A 14926-nucleotide genomic window follows, 5' to 3' on the forward strand; every position below is an offset into this window, starting at 1 on the left:
CCACACCCAGTCATCTCACTCAAAATACATATATACATATACACATAGACACATACAAGACAGGCTTCTCTACAGTTTCTTTCAAATAAATCCTAATCACAAGGCATTGGTCAGCTTGAAACTATGGCAGTACTTGCTCATTGTACTACATAAGAGGATTTCATCCTGGAACCAACAGTGTAGCAAACTTGTTAAGCATACCTTCCATATATGAAATTGCATGGCTTAGTGGTTAAAGCATTGGGCTCAGTGTCATGAAGTAGTGAGTTCAATTCCCAGACCATGCTGTGTGTTGTGTTCTTGTGCAAGACACTTTATTTCCTGTTGCTCCAGTTCACTCAGCTGTAGAAATGAGTTGTGACATCACTGATACTAAGCTATATCAGCCTTTGCCTTTCCCTTGGGTGAGAGGAGGCTGGTATAAATGCACAACTGCTAGTCTCCGGTAAACAAATTTGCCCGGACTTGTATCAAAGAGAGAAACTTTCTAGGTGCAATCCCATGGTCATTCATGACCAAAGGGGGTCTTTACCATATATGTAGATGCAGGTGTGGCTGCATGGTTTAGAACTTGCTTCTCCACCACGTGGTCTGGTTTTCAGTTCAGTTCCAATACACATTATGTCGGTCCTTTGTCATCTTGCTTGAAAGGATCAGCGTCCTGAGGTCATTCTTCAGTACTTCATCCTATGTTTTCCTGTGTCTCCCACTTCCAAGTGTTCCATCTACTTTGAGAGCTCAGCACTTCTTTATGGAGTTGTTAGCATCCATTCACACCACATGACCAAACCATCACTGTCTTATCTCTTGCACACAGCAGCTAATTCCTCTTATGCCTAACTTCACTTTCAATACACCAGCACTCTGTTGAACGTATGCTTACATTACACATCCAGCAAAGTATACTAACCTCATTCTTTGCTAACATACTTTCTATGCATCTTCCTTCACTACTAATTTGGTCCTCTAGGTTGCAGAAATTATCTATTACTTCTAATAAGCCATCAGGGCATTTCAGAGAATCAGTTTCCTGAGCCTCTATAGTTTTTATGGATCCTGTGCATCTTCCACAAATGAAAACTGCCTTCTCTGATAACCTTCATATTAATCCACTGCACCTCTTGTGTGTCCATAGCTTACACTAAGTACACCATATGGAGTTCTTGACTATACCTTTCCTGCAAATTGAACAGGGCCATCTGCCCGGTAGAGTTTTGTCAGTTAGCTTACTTAATAGGACCTTAGTGTTTGCTAAGTTAATGTTAAGACACTTAAATTCCAGGTTTTGATTCAACACCTGGAATTTATCTTCTCGCTCTGATATGAAATCTGCTATGAGGCAAGATCATCAGAATAAGAGTAGAAGAACATCGCCCCGCTCAAAATAAGAGTAGAGGAACATTGCAAAGCTGTGACATGAGGAGATATTGATTCCAGGCAGTGACCTGAATAATAATAATAATAATAATAATAATAATAATGAAAATAATGATGATAATAATAATAATAACATCGAAAAATACCTTGGGAATGAGAACCCAGGTTCGAAATTTTCCCAAGACACCTGATGAAGGCTGGAGGGTATATCAGCTGCAACATTGTGTTAACAACAAACAGGATCAGGACAAATATTCGTCAAATGTAAATAATGTAAATAATGTATTTAATTGCCTCATCTACCATACTGTATTATGTGGGTGTGTGTAAATGTGCGTACCCTTGCCTTGACATCATGTGATAGTTGTAAATGAGCACCACTGTCACATAAGTGGCATCGTTCATTTTCAATCTTTCCTGATATCCCTGAAAAGCAAGCTTGGTCGAAGTGAAATATTACCTTGCTTGAAAACAGATCAGGGTTGGCAAAAAGAAGGGAATAGAAAATCTCTCTCTCTGAACAAATTCCATCTGATCCATTCAAGCTCAAAAAATGATGATGGTGATATATATGGGGAGTTATCTGCATTTGTTTCATAGCATATCAGATATGTTATCTAATAATCATCCCATTATAACATTATAAATAATAACCTAAAGCATCTAACCAGCAAACAAAGCTCTAATTTTTTACATGTATCATGGAGAGTAAGATCTATCAAAGCCCACCATTCTCCAGGCTACAGGAAAAAAAAATCCTTAAAAACACAGAAGAACTGAAACAACATGTACCTACTGGATTTAAAACCTCTCCAGGAATTTAATATCTCTGAAAAATATGTGTGAATGCACACACATATACACAGAGTTAAGGTGGTGCTGAAGAATTTATATGTATACATGTATAATACATTTAATAATAATAATATATATTATAGTTTTATGTTCTTTTTCCTTAACATTGAGCATGGTCCATATTCTGGTTGCTGAAATATGTAGGTTTATATAATATGAGAAATTACTATGTTCTTGATATTCATAAAATTATCTTCAAAACATGGAACATTACTTCAGTTTCTTATGGATTCAGAATAATATAAACTATACAAACCAATGATAGCAGCCAGAATATTTGAATAAATCATCATTAATTCTTTAAAATGCCTCGATATTGGCTGGATAGATGTTAAATATGATTATAACATGGAACTTTCCTTCAAATTCTTTGAAAATTTTTCAAATTCTTACTGATTTCCAATAATAAGATATCTAATGACTTACAGAAACATGAACACTTGAATATTATGTCATTATATCTATTTTCATCTTACTGATGACATGCCTAATTCTAAAGAAACTTTTTATTGTTTAGGATGCTATTTGTATTTTAACATCTATCTACTTAAATAGTGGATGTGTATATATATATATGTACATATATATATATATATATATATATATATATATATATATATATATATATAGATATATATATATATATATATATATATATATATATATATATATATGTATGTATATATATATATATATATATATATATGTATATATATGTATATATATATATGTATATATATATATATATATATGTATATATATGTATGTATATATATGTATATATATATATATGTATATATATATATATATATATATATATATATATATATATATATATATATATATATATATGTATGTATATATATATATGTATATATATATATGTATATATATATGTATATATATATATATGTATATATATATGTATATATATATATATATATATATATATATATATATATAGTATGTATATATATATATATATATATATATCATCATCATCATCATCATTTAATATCCATTTTGTTTGACTGGAGCTAGCAAGCCAGAAGGCTGCGCCTAGCTCTGCTGTTAGCTTTTGTATGGTTCCTAACATCAACAACTTTCTTGTTGTAGAGGAACTATATGGTTACCTTGTTCAGAATGAGAGAAAGGGGAGGGAAAAGAAACAGGGGGAGTGAGAGAGATGGTGCTAAAGTTATACCAGGGCATACTCTCAACCTGCAAGGAGTTGAATGTAAGTGGAGTGGTACAGATGATTGGATAAGGTAATAGAGTAGGAAATTCACAAGAGTGGTGGAAGAGAGGAGTAGAAGAGGGAAAGAGAAGGAAATGCAATGAGTGATGAACACAAGTATATAGGGAATTGACAAGATAGCAATGATACAGTTGGTAGAGGTGAGGGAAGGAAAGAGAGATGACAAAGTGACATTGGTCTAAAGGAGAAAGGAGTGGGGAAAAGAGATAGATAGAGAGAGAAAAGTGTAGTGCATGATGAGATGTAGTTTGGTTCAGTGGAGGGAAATGGAATAATGTAATGTGTGGGTGTGGAGGACATAATACACAGCACTTCCAGAACTCACTTTCACTGAGGTGGATGGGTCTTCTTAGGAACTTAAGATGACATTTCGTTTTTTATATATCTTCAGACATTTCATTTTTATATATCTTCTGTGATATTCAATATCTTAAGATTAGTCTTCACTGCTTCCAGAACTCATTTTTGCTGAGTAGATCGATTTGTTAAAGAACTTCATATCATCACATACCTTGGTGCACTGTCATCTCGTCTATGAGGCTCAACATCTAGCAATTGACCCTCAGTATTTCATCCCATGTCTTCCTGGATCTCCCTATTTCACAGGTTCAATCCAGTTTAAGCAATGCTACCATAGGTAGCATCAAGAAACAATGGCACAAGGACAATAATTATAATTTAACTCTTGTGAAGTTTTTTGGCACCTATAAAAAAAACATTGAAACTAATACCAATTTTCAAAAGAAAAATATTTATTGGCTTAAAATAAAATAAAATTAACCAATTTCTCATTTGTATAACTCTTCCCACCACTCATGTGTACCACTGACTATTCCTCCACGCTTGTTCATCATACACCACATTCACCCTAACTTCCATCTCTCAGTTGTTTCTCTCATTCTCTTCTATTCATGAGGATTTTCTCTGACACCTTTCTACCACCATCTTTATCTCTCTTTCTAGCTGCATGCCAATTATTCTCACCCAACATTATCTAATGCAGAGCTGCGACAAACTTGTTTATATCCCTTCTATCATACTTCAACCCCTCTCTCAATACCTAGCACAAGGCCTTTTTTTTCATCTATACTTCCACTCAGTAAAGAAGGCCTTTTCCTGTTGTGAGTTACATAGTAACATCATTAGTGTTGGCACCATGGAAAAAAGAACCCAGTACACTATATGGCTTTAGGAAAGGCATAGGCATGGTTTTATAGTTAAGAAGTGTGTGACACATTGGTTAAGAGCTTTCTACTTTAGCATCAGGCCAATCAAAGCCTTGTGAGTGGATTTGGTAAATGAAAGCTGAAATCGGCCCAACATATGAGTGTGTGTGTGTTTGGTTGTGTCACGTTGTCTTGACCTTGCATGATTGTTGTAAAAGAGCATCATTGTCACACATGTAGCGCCATCTATTTCTAATCTTAGAAACTTTACCTTTCTTGAAAACAGACAATGGCTATCAACAGGAAAATCTGTCCCTTTGAATCCCATCTAACCCATGCAACCATTGAAAAGTAGACATTAAAACTATAACGATGATGTGTTGTATATATACACATGTATATCTTAGTATAAAAATCTGTGTTGATTGAGTCTTCAAGTTTCACCTGATGGCCTTTTCAGCCTGGTTGGATAAGGCAAAAACTTAATGTCCAAGTGAGTCAACCCACATTTTATAATAAATTTAGCTCTCAATATTGTGGTCCTCTCATCAGAAAATGTTCCTGTTGTCAGTCTTGAACACCTTTAATACAGCGTATGTCCATGTGTGTATATATAAATACTGGGACACTTAAGCAACATTTAGCTACCTTGTAATTATTCCCCTGGATTTTTCTTTTATACATATGTATATATACATATATGTGTGTGTGTGTGTATTTGTATGTGTATGTGTGTCAGAGAGACAGAGAGACAGACAGAGCATATGTGTGCATATATATAAAACAGTTGCAGCATGGAAGATGTTTATAAGCCTTTTAAGAACTCACAAAAAGACCATTAGATTCACTTCAACATTTAAATTTAATTTGTGTCAAAATATTTTCATCGCTTTGAAACTGTGACACGTTCACTGACAAAGCTTCATGCAGCACAAAGTTTTGTCAGTGAACAGGTTACGGTTCCCAAAGAGATGAAAATATTTTGACACAAATTAAATTTAAATGTTGAAGTGAATCTAACGGTTTTTGTGAGTTCTTAAATGGCTTATAAGCATCTTTCATGTTGCAATTGTTTTTGTTTCAGCATACGATCTCAGATCAAGTCACTTGCTATGCAAGTACATCTCTCTCTCTCTATTTATATATATATATATATATATATAATATATATATATATATATATATATATATATATATATATACTTGAATTAAATCAGTTTGAATGGTAGAACTTAAAGTAGATAAAGTTATAAATACTATCAGTCTCAAAATTTGACAAAAGGTCAGTAGCTTTCCAGTGTTCAGTTTGTGCTTATTTCATCGACCCTAAAAGAATGAAAAGCAAAGTCAACCCTGGTTGCATTTGAACTCAGAACATAAAGCCACATGAAATGCTAAACATTTTTCACTGCATGCTAACAGTACTGCCAGCTCACTGCCTTAGAGCTATAAATATCAGTACACTTTCTGTGTAGTGTTGGATCAGATCCAAAGTTGGATCCAAAATATCAGCTAAGTCATATTGCACATAAAATGCTATTTAGGTATTATTTGTGAGTTTACTGCGTTTGTTTTTCTTTTTAAATTTCCTACATAAATACTCACATGTAGTCTAAAGTTTGAACCCAAGAAACCATGTTTAAAAGCCTTATATCTTAACCACTCAGCTGTTCTACATTAAAACTCTAATTCCTCCCTTGCTCTGTTTTGTTTTTACTTTATTTCCATTTCTCTCTCTTCTCCCTCTCTCCCCCTCTTTCCCTTTGTCTCTCCTCACTTTCTTCTTCTCATTAAGATAGCTTGTAATGGTAATAAGAGCTGATGATTATTTTAAAGATAATATTTACAAACCCAGTAATTCGGAAATTACATAATTTGATAAATTTTGACTGGTTTTCTTAATAACGCTTTTTTTTTTCAAATATTACTTTTTTTCTTTTCTTAGTTCTTATCAAATTGAGCAAACAATGGCATTATTGATGGAGATATTGCAAATATTGACATTGTTTAACTAGGAACAATAGGAATTCTTTTAAAAGAGAGCTATAGGCAATTGAATTGTCACAACCAACCATTCACCACATTTTGTACTAATATTTAATGATATGGTTTTAGAGATATGTTGAAGTAAAATTGAGTTGGGCTCAGTCAGAATTTAAAATGAGTACAAAGAAACACTGAGCAAAATATTATGAAATTTGTAATTTGTAGTTGTTTTTTCCACCAGCAACAAAATGTAGGCCAGAGAGAAAGCCTTTACATGATCATTGACTTTCTAAACAAGCAGACAAATACCTCGATATCCTCCAAATCACACCCTAATAACTTAAAACAAGTGAAAGGCATGATGGATAATGTAATCCAAAGAATCGCTAAAAACATGACAGGGTCAATGCTAAAATGCCTTTTGATCATTCTTCCAGACCCAGGAAAACCTGAAAGAAGTCCACTGTGTGTGAGTGTGTGTGTGTGTGTGTGTGTATGTATGTATGTGTGTGTGTGTATGCGTGCGTGTGTGTGGTGTGTGTGTGTGTGTGTGTGTGTGTGTTCATTCTGTTTTTAATTATTTGAATTCTTTCTCTGAGAAAGATGCTAGTTTCTAACAAAGATACAAAACTCCACTGTTGGAATGCAGATAACAAAAATGAAGTCACATTTTAAACTGGAGAAAGTCTTGCATATTTTTGCTGTTCCACTTACAGATTGTATTTACAATGTGTGAGTTAGTGGGCAGATTTCTTTTTCTGAAAACCCTAGCTTATCCAGATTACCACTTAGGCATTTGCTCACAAAACCAAGTGCACCAATTATTGTTATTAGTATAAATGTGAATTTATAATCTGGATATAGAAGCTGGAAGTTTCGAAGCAGTTGTCCATAGTTATATCCTCTTTCTCTTTGATTTTCAAAGAGATATCCTTATCAACTGGACAGCTTACCTCTATGATGGTACATAACTTTCCTTGTGTATATGTGCGCACATGAGCATGCATGCGTGCGTGTGTTTGTGTGTGTTACTGCCTCCTTGAAATGACATTGCTTGATATTCTCTTTAACTCTTTTACTTGTTTCAGTTATTTGACTGCGGCCATGCTGTAACACCGCCTTTAGTCAAGCAAATCAACCCCAGGATTTATTCTTTGTAAGCCTAGTACTTATTCTATTGGTCTCTTTTGCTGAACCGCTAAGTTATAGGGACATAAACACACCAGCATCGGTTGTCAAGCAATGTTGGGGGGACAAATATAGACACACAAACACACACACACACACATATATACATAAATACGATAGGCTTTTCCGTCTACCAAATCTACTCACAAGGCTTTGGTTGGCCCAAGGCTATAGTAGAAGACATTTGCGCAAGGTGCCATGCAGTGGGACTGAACCTGAAACCATGTGGTTTGTAAGCAAGCTACTTACCACACAGTCACTCCTGCGCCTATAGTTGTAAACAAATGTCACCATCATGCAGGCGGTGTCCTTCACTTCCAATACTCTGCAGAAAGGTGTCTAGTCATGGGGAAATATTACCTTTGTTTGAAAATGAGTGAAGTTAGGGCATTCGGCCATAGAAAATCTGCTGCAAAAAAATTCCATTCGACCCATGTAGGTATGGAAAAGTGAACATTAAGACAACAATGATGATGATGATGATGGCAATGATGGTGGTGATGATACAGCTGAATATTATTTTATAAGCTGTGCTGTTTCATTCATTTTCCTCAGTGTATAAAAAAAACAATATTATAAGACAAGATCCTAACTGATGGCAAATATTATTATTTTGAAAAGAGAATTGATAACTTCTTTTAGAAATAATATTTTAAATCCTATTTGGTCATCAATATTTTATTATGTAACACTAAGCAATCTTCCTCTCCAAGAACACTTAGTACTGGATTCCTAAATAGCAACTCTTGTTTACCAAAGTTATCTTTTCTATACTCATGCAAATATCTTCTATAGAATTACCCTCAGTACATATTCAGTAACACTTAAACACTCCTCAAATCAATAAACTACACTTTGTTTTAGTCATTCAACCCACTCTGATGTGTGTATGTGTGTGTGTGTGCGTGCGTACAAGCATATATATATGTATACACACATACATGCACACACACACAGACATACACACAGACATGTAGTCCAGCATGTATACATATATATATATATAAATATATATACATACACATATAATCACTCAAATATACACATATACATATACGCATATATATGCATGCATGCACTCAGTTATATATTTACATGTATGTATGTGTGTATATATATATATATATATATATATATATAATATATATATATATATGCACATACACACATATATATATGCAAACATGTATACATACATATATACATACATATATATATATCTATATACACATACATATGCATACACATATAATCACACATATACACCCCCACATACATACATATATATATATATATATATATATATATATATATATATATATGATATATATATGATATATATGAATAAATAAATAAATATATATATATATATATATATGATATATATGATATATATATGATATATATGATATATATATGATATATCTATAAATATATGTGTGTGTGTGTGTGTTACAAAGTATTCCAAGGGGCTGTTATTTTCTTCCCTTAACAAATAATTTTAAAGTTCCAAATACCTTCTTCACTCTAAAAATACTGATCAACATATGAAAAGCCAATTTTGTTCAGCTTCAATGCACCAAGTTTTCACATAAGTCCAATATTCTATTATTTCACTTTTCTTCAAAGAAATTTTACATTAAAAATAAACAGATCTATAAGCTATTTATATTTTATTCCATTATTATTTTTTACTGAATTTCCCTTTTAAATTTAAAAAAAAAATCACAACAGAAGATAAAAATAAATATATTGTTATATTATGGAAAGCTGGGTTGAAATGCATCTTATTTTTTGTTTTTAATTTTTTATCATCCATGTAAAATATTAAAATCTATAAATAAAAGTGAATAAAATACTTTTAAATAAGTATTAACTCAGAAATCTTTTTTTTTTTTTCAAATGACTTCAACAAATGTATATTGAGTTAGTGTTGTCCTCAACCCCCGATCATCCCAATTTCTCTATCAATTTTCTGCTTTCCAATCATGATGAATGATTTCATATATATTTATTTTAAAAGTTTAAATTAGTCACTGATTGATTGATTATCTATTTGCATGTGTATGCATGTATTTGTTGATACATATGTATGTACGTGTGTGTGTGTGTGTGTGTGAGTGAATGTCTGTGCAAGTGTTTGGATGCATATATGTTCAAGACTGTGTAAGTGATAGAAGAAAATCAGAAAAAGCAAGCAAGAAAGAAAGAAAGGAAGAAAGAAAGAAAGGAAAAATAATATGGCAATAATGTAAAAAAGTTGAAAAATAAAATTTAGTTTCCAAAATAAAATCCAATGAGAAAATGTTTTAAAAATCTTCTCTCATGTTCAGTGCACAAAAAATTTTGCTTCCATTTTTTTCATCTAGTTTATTCTATGCTTACCAATAATTGCATCAGGCTGCTTGAAATAATAGGACCATTTAAGCAGAAATCATAGCATTTAACTCAAGGCTATTCTCACCTCTAAAGTATAGATTATATTTTACTTCGTATTGTTTTTTCTTTCCCTTCGCAAAGTGTTGGTAGGATTTTACACTCATGTGTTTTTGAGGCTTCTAGACAATGAGAACTGTGCTGAAAAGGCCATAAATCACAGAGATTTTACACTGATCAGCATGTTTATGATTGTAACTACTGACACAAGATGACTATCAGTAGAAGCAATATTAATGTTAGCACAAACTCTTTGAGGTGGAAAATCCTGGATAAGACACAAAAATAAAGGAGGAAAAAATATATATATGTGTGTGAGTGTAAAATTTATAGTCATAAAAGCATTTATTTACATACATGTATATACATATATATACATATACAAAGATATATATATATATATGTGTGTGTGTGTGTGTGTGTGTGTGTGTGCGTGTATGTGTGTATATGTGTGTGTGTATATATATATATTTACACACGCACACACATATGATGCACAGACATAAAAGACACATAACTAAATATATACACACATACACAGCCACCCACATATACCTACAGTATACATATGTGTGTGTGTGTTTGTTTCTGAGTTAAGGCTTACTAGAGTAGTGACTCCTTAAGTTAATGGATAACTTAAAACCTAAGACATTTGGTAAATAGAGCTCTATGAAATAGGTACAGTGGTCAATATATATTATCGTTATCCTCCTCATATTTTATGTACACTTTCCCATGGTTGCATGGGTTGGATGATTCCTTTCCACAGAAGTATCTTTCTATTTCTTATGTTCTTTGCCATTTCCTTTGTGAGGGCCAAAAACAAAAAATTCTTGAAACCAGCTTTTACTACTTTTGCACATCTCTTCCTAGTCTTCTACTTTCACAATTTCTTTCCACTTGGATATCGTGGCCCTTATTTACCCATCTCTTTTTTCCAACATGCATCACATCCCTGTTAGTGCAGTTTCCATTCTTTCACACAGCAACTGATTCCTCTTATATCTAGTTTATCTATCAGCTCATCTGTATCATGTCATTCATGCTTAGTGGCATTATACATCCATTGTAGCATGATTGCTTCATTTCCCTCCAGTTTTTGCATGTCAGTACCCACATCATGATGATGTAGCATCATCATCATCATTGTTCGACCGTGATCGAGACAGTGGAATTTACCATGCTACGCCAGACTTCACGGTCCATCATAGCATTACGGAGGTCCTGTTGCTGGATGCCTGTATCCCTGGAGCATACAATCTACTCTCAGCCAGAAGAAAGAATCCCTTTGCTACCAGCAGAGGTAATATCCCACTGAACTTTTCAACTCTATCTACTATACTTTCAAAGCGCACTCTTTCAATGACAATTACACTGCTATCAATTACTTCTATAGACCCTCTTGAACACGGAAGGGAATTTGTAGTACAACTGCATTGATTGCTAACCTCTCCTGTACATCTGCTGTGCACAAAACCTTTTTCACCATCATCAAGTCTGTGACCACAATTCACCATATGAAGTTTCTACCAACCCTTTTTCTCAATATTATGTATGGTCATTTCTTTGATGGCAGTAGTGTCCTGTCTTCTACACTACATACTGAAACTTTGGTGTTTATTAAGTTTACTACCCTGAAACCTTTCGATTCCAGGTTTTGCTTCTGCCTCTGGAATTTCACTTCTGAGTCTTTCACTGACTCTTCTATATATCATCAGCATACAGGATTTCCATGAATAGCTGATCTTTAACTCTTCTAATGTAGCTTGGAGAACTATTATCAATCTGTCTGTCTGTCTATCTGTCTCTCTCTCTCTCTATCTATGTATGTATGTATGTATGTATGTGTTTATGTGTGTGTGTGTAAATATATATTACAGTTATACATGTATACATACATATTGAACATTGCATTTATACATATGTATATATGTATTTATGTATGTATGTATGCATGTGTATATATATGTATGTATGTATGCATGTACGTATGTATGTATGCATGTATTAATACATATATATAATTTTATATTTCATTATATTCCTTACATATACATATATTCATCTGTTCATTCAACATTTGGGGTTTTACTGTGTTTGTGTTTCATTTTTCTTCCTGTTAGCACTCCATCCTTGTTCTTCAAGGCATGTTTTTACCTTGGAAACCAGTGTTAATATTAGATGCATTATTTTTTTTAAGACAGTGCAGTGATGTGATTTGAAGGAGATTTTGGTAGTTAGATCAAGCAAACTCATAGAGGCTCCCTCATTGACTTGTAATGCATTCTTTTATAGCAGCATGACAATAAGCTTTCATGCATATCTTCTCAACAGTGTTATTAGAGTCACATAAATTGGTTTAGTAATGCCATGAATAACTACTTCTTTTTAAAAAAACGCACTGCTGTCATCTAAAGATGATATATTTTAGCACATTAAGCAGAAACTTGGAAGGATTTAAGAATTTAAATCACTTAATGTACATGTTATAGTCTCAGTAACTTTATAATGGAATATTGTGTTTGCTTTAGCCAAAAAGCATTCAAACATATTGAACATTCATTTATTTTTATTGTTATTCCATGTTTTGCCATTCTTTGTTTGTTTACTTGATTCTTTTACTTTTGCCTTTTTTTTTTTGTTATTTTACTAGCCATTTCTTTTTTAATGTTCAAAAATTTTAATTGCATAGCTGGTGGAATAACAATTTGAGATATATTAAAAACAAAATTATGAATTCACCCCCACTTCCATTTCTATTTTCTCTTTTTTTTTTCTGGCAGTTATTCTAAAATTATTATTATTTTTTTTTCTTTGCATTAAGATAAAATCACATTATTATGACACTTTTCTCATTATGGTTTTTTTTTTTTTTTCCTGAATTGAAAAGAAGTAGTTTCAAAATGAAATCTGCTTCTCTTAATCTTTTATAATTACCTTTGAATACAAATAAAATTGGAGGCAATAATTTTAAATCTAATTTATAAATTCTAAGTATTTCTTGCAACAGATTTATTGTTTGCTTTTCTAAGATGTTTAAAAGGGTGAAAAGTAGGCTTCAGAGTCTTTATTCTTGAGATAATATCTCACTGAAACTATATCTCATTCTCACTTTTTAAGCACAGCATGGTTTAATTGTTGTTATAGAGAAATATTTTAACCATAGGAGTAAATGACCCTTCTGAATAACATTGGCAGGAAATAGAGAAGTTATGATTCTTTCAATGATGCTAACAAACTTATAAAATAAATGAAATATTTAGTAAGATGTAATGTATATGTGTGCATGTGTATATATATATATATATATATAAAGGGGGAGAATTCACAAAAAAACAAAAGACAGGTGGTGTAGACAACACACAGATGTATTAGTATAATGCTCGGAAAATATATATATATATATGTAGGTCCCGGGTTGATTCGGGGTTAACCACAGTAAATAAGGTACTCAATACATAGCAGAGTAAAATTAATTTATTATATAGAAGGAGCTTCTACAGGACTAGAACTATTTCATTCAAGAGAAATCTTCAAGATTTCTCTTGAATGAAATAGTTCTAGTCCTGTAGAAGCTCCTTCTATATAATAAATTAAAATATATATATATATATATATATAAAACATATTATATAGAAATATGAACGCAGATTGAACAGAAATCGTTTTATTTCATACGTGTTTGCACAAATTACCAAAATATTGTAGAATGAAAAAAACGATTTTGTTCAATCTGCGTTCAGCTATTTCTTATATTCTCCAATAATGTTTTAATTTCAATTATCCGCACCAACGACGGTTGCAACGCCAGATGGTGTATCCAACCGTGCTACTGCTGTGATTTTTGCTACTAAGGTATCGGTAAATTTGATATACTACAAGATTATTCATCTTTCTATTTCACATATATATATATATATATATATATATATATATATATATATATATATATATATATGTATATATATATATATATATATGTATATATATGTATATATATATGTATATTATATATATATATATGTATATATATATATATGTATATATATATATATGTATATATATATATGTATATATATATGTATATATATATATATATATTATATATGTATATATATGTATGTATATATATATATATATGTATATATATATATATATATATATATATGTATATATATATATGTATATATATATAATATATATATATATATATATATATATATATATATATATATACTAAGGGATTATTTTTTTTCTTTTATTTGTTTCAGTCATTTGACTGCGGCAATGCTGGAGTACCACCTTTAGTTGAACAAATCAACTCCAGGTTTTATTGTTTGTAAGCCTAGTACTCATTTGCTGAACTGTTAAGTTATGGAGACATAAACACACCAACATCGGTTGTCATGCAATGGTGGAGGAACAAACACTGACACACAAACATACACACACACACACACACATATATATATATGTATACAACGGGCTTCTTTCAGTTTTCATCTACCATATCCACTCACAAGGCTTTGGTCGGCCTGAGGCTATAGTAGAAGACACTTGCCCAAGGTGCCATGCAGTGGAACTGAACATTGAACCATGTGATTAGGAAGCAAGTTTCTTACCACACAGCCATGCTGACTTACTTTATATATGCACACAC

The 14926-nt window shown here is 32.0% G+C and overlaps 1 protein-coding gene and 1 long non-coding RNA gene across 11 annotated transcripts in view; one reads left to right on the forward strand and one right to left on the reverse strand.

Annotated features, from left to right (window-relative positions):
• Positions 1-14926, forward strand: part of LOC115210389 (bone morphogenetic protein 1) — a 2987986-nt gene that overhangs the window by 1040359 nt on the left and 1932701 nt on the right. The gene's annotated exons all lie outside the window — the stretch shown is intronic.
• LOC118762944 overlaps positions 214-14926 on the reverse strand; it is a 22094-nt gene continuing 7381 nt past the window's right edge. The window contains exon 3 of the long non-coding RNA XR_004998696.1: positions 214-224. This is a non-coding gene — a long non-coding RNA (uncharacterized LOC118762944). The remainder of the gene's footprint in view (positions 225-14926) is intronic.

This window comes from Octopus sinensis, linkage group LG4 (assembly GCF_006345805.1).
Source record: "Octopus sinensis linkage group LG4, ASM634580v1, whole genome shotgun sequence".
Lineage (NCBI taxonomy): Eukaryota > Metazoa > Mollusca > Cephalopoda > Octopoda > Octopodidae > Octopus > Octopus sinensis.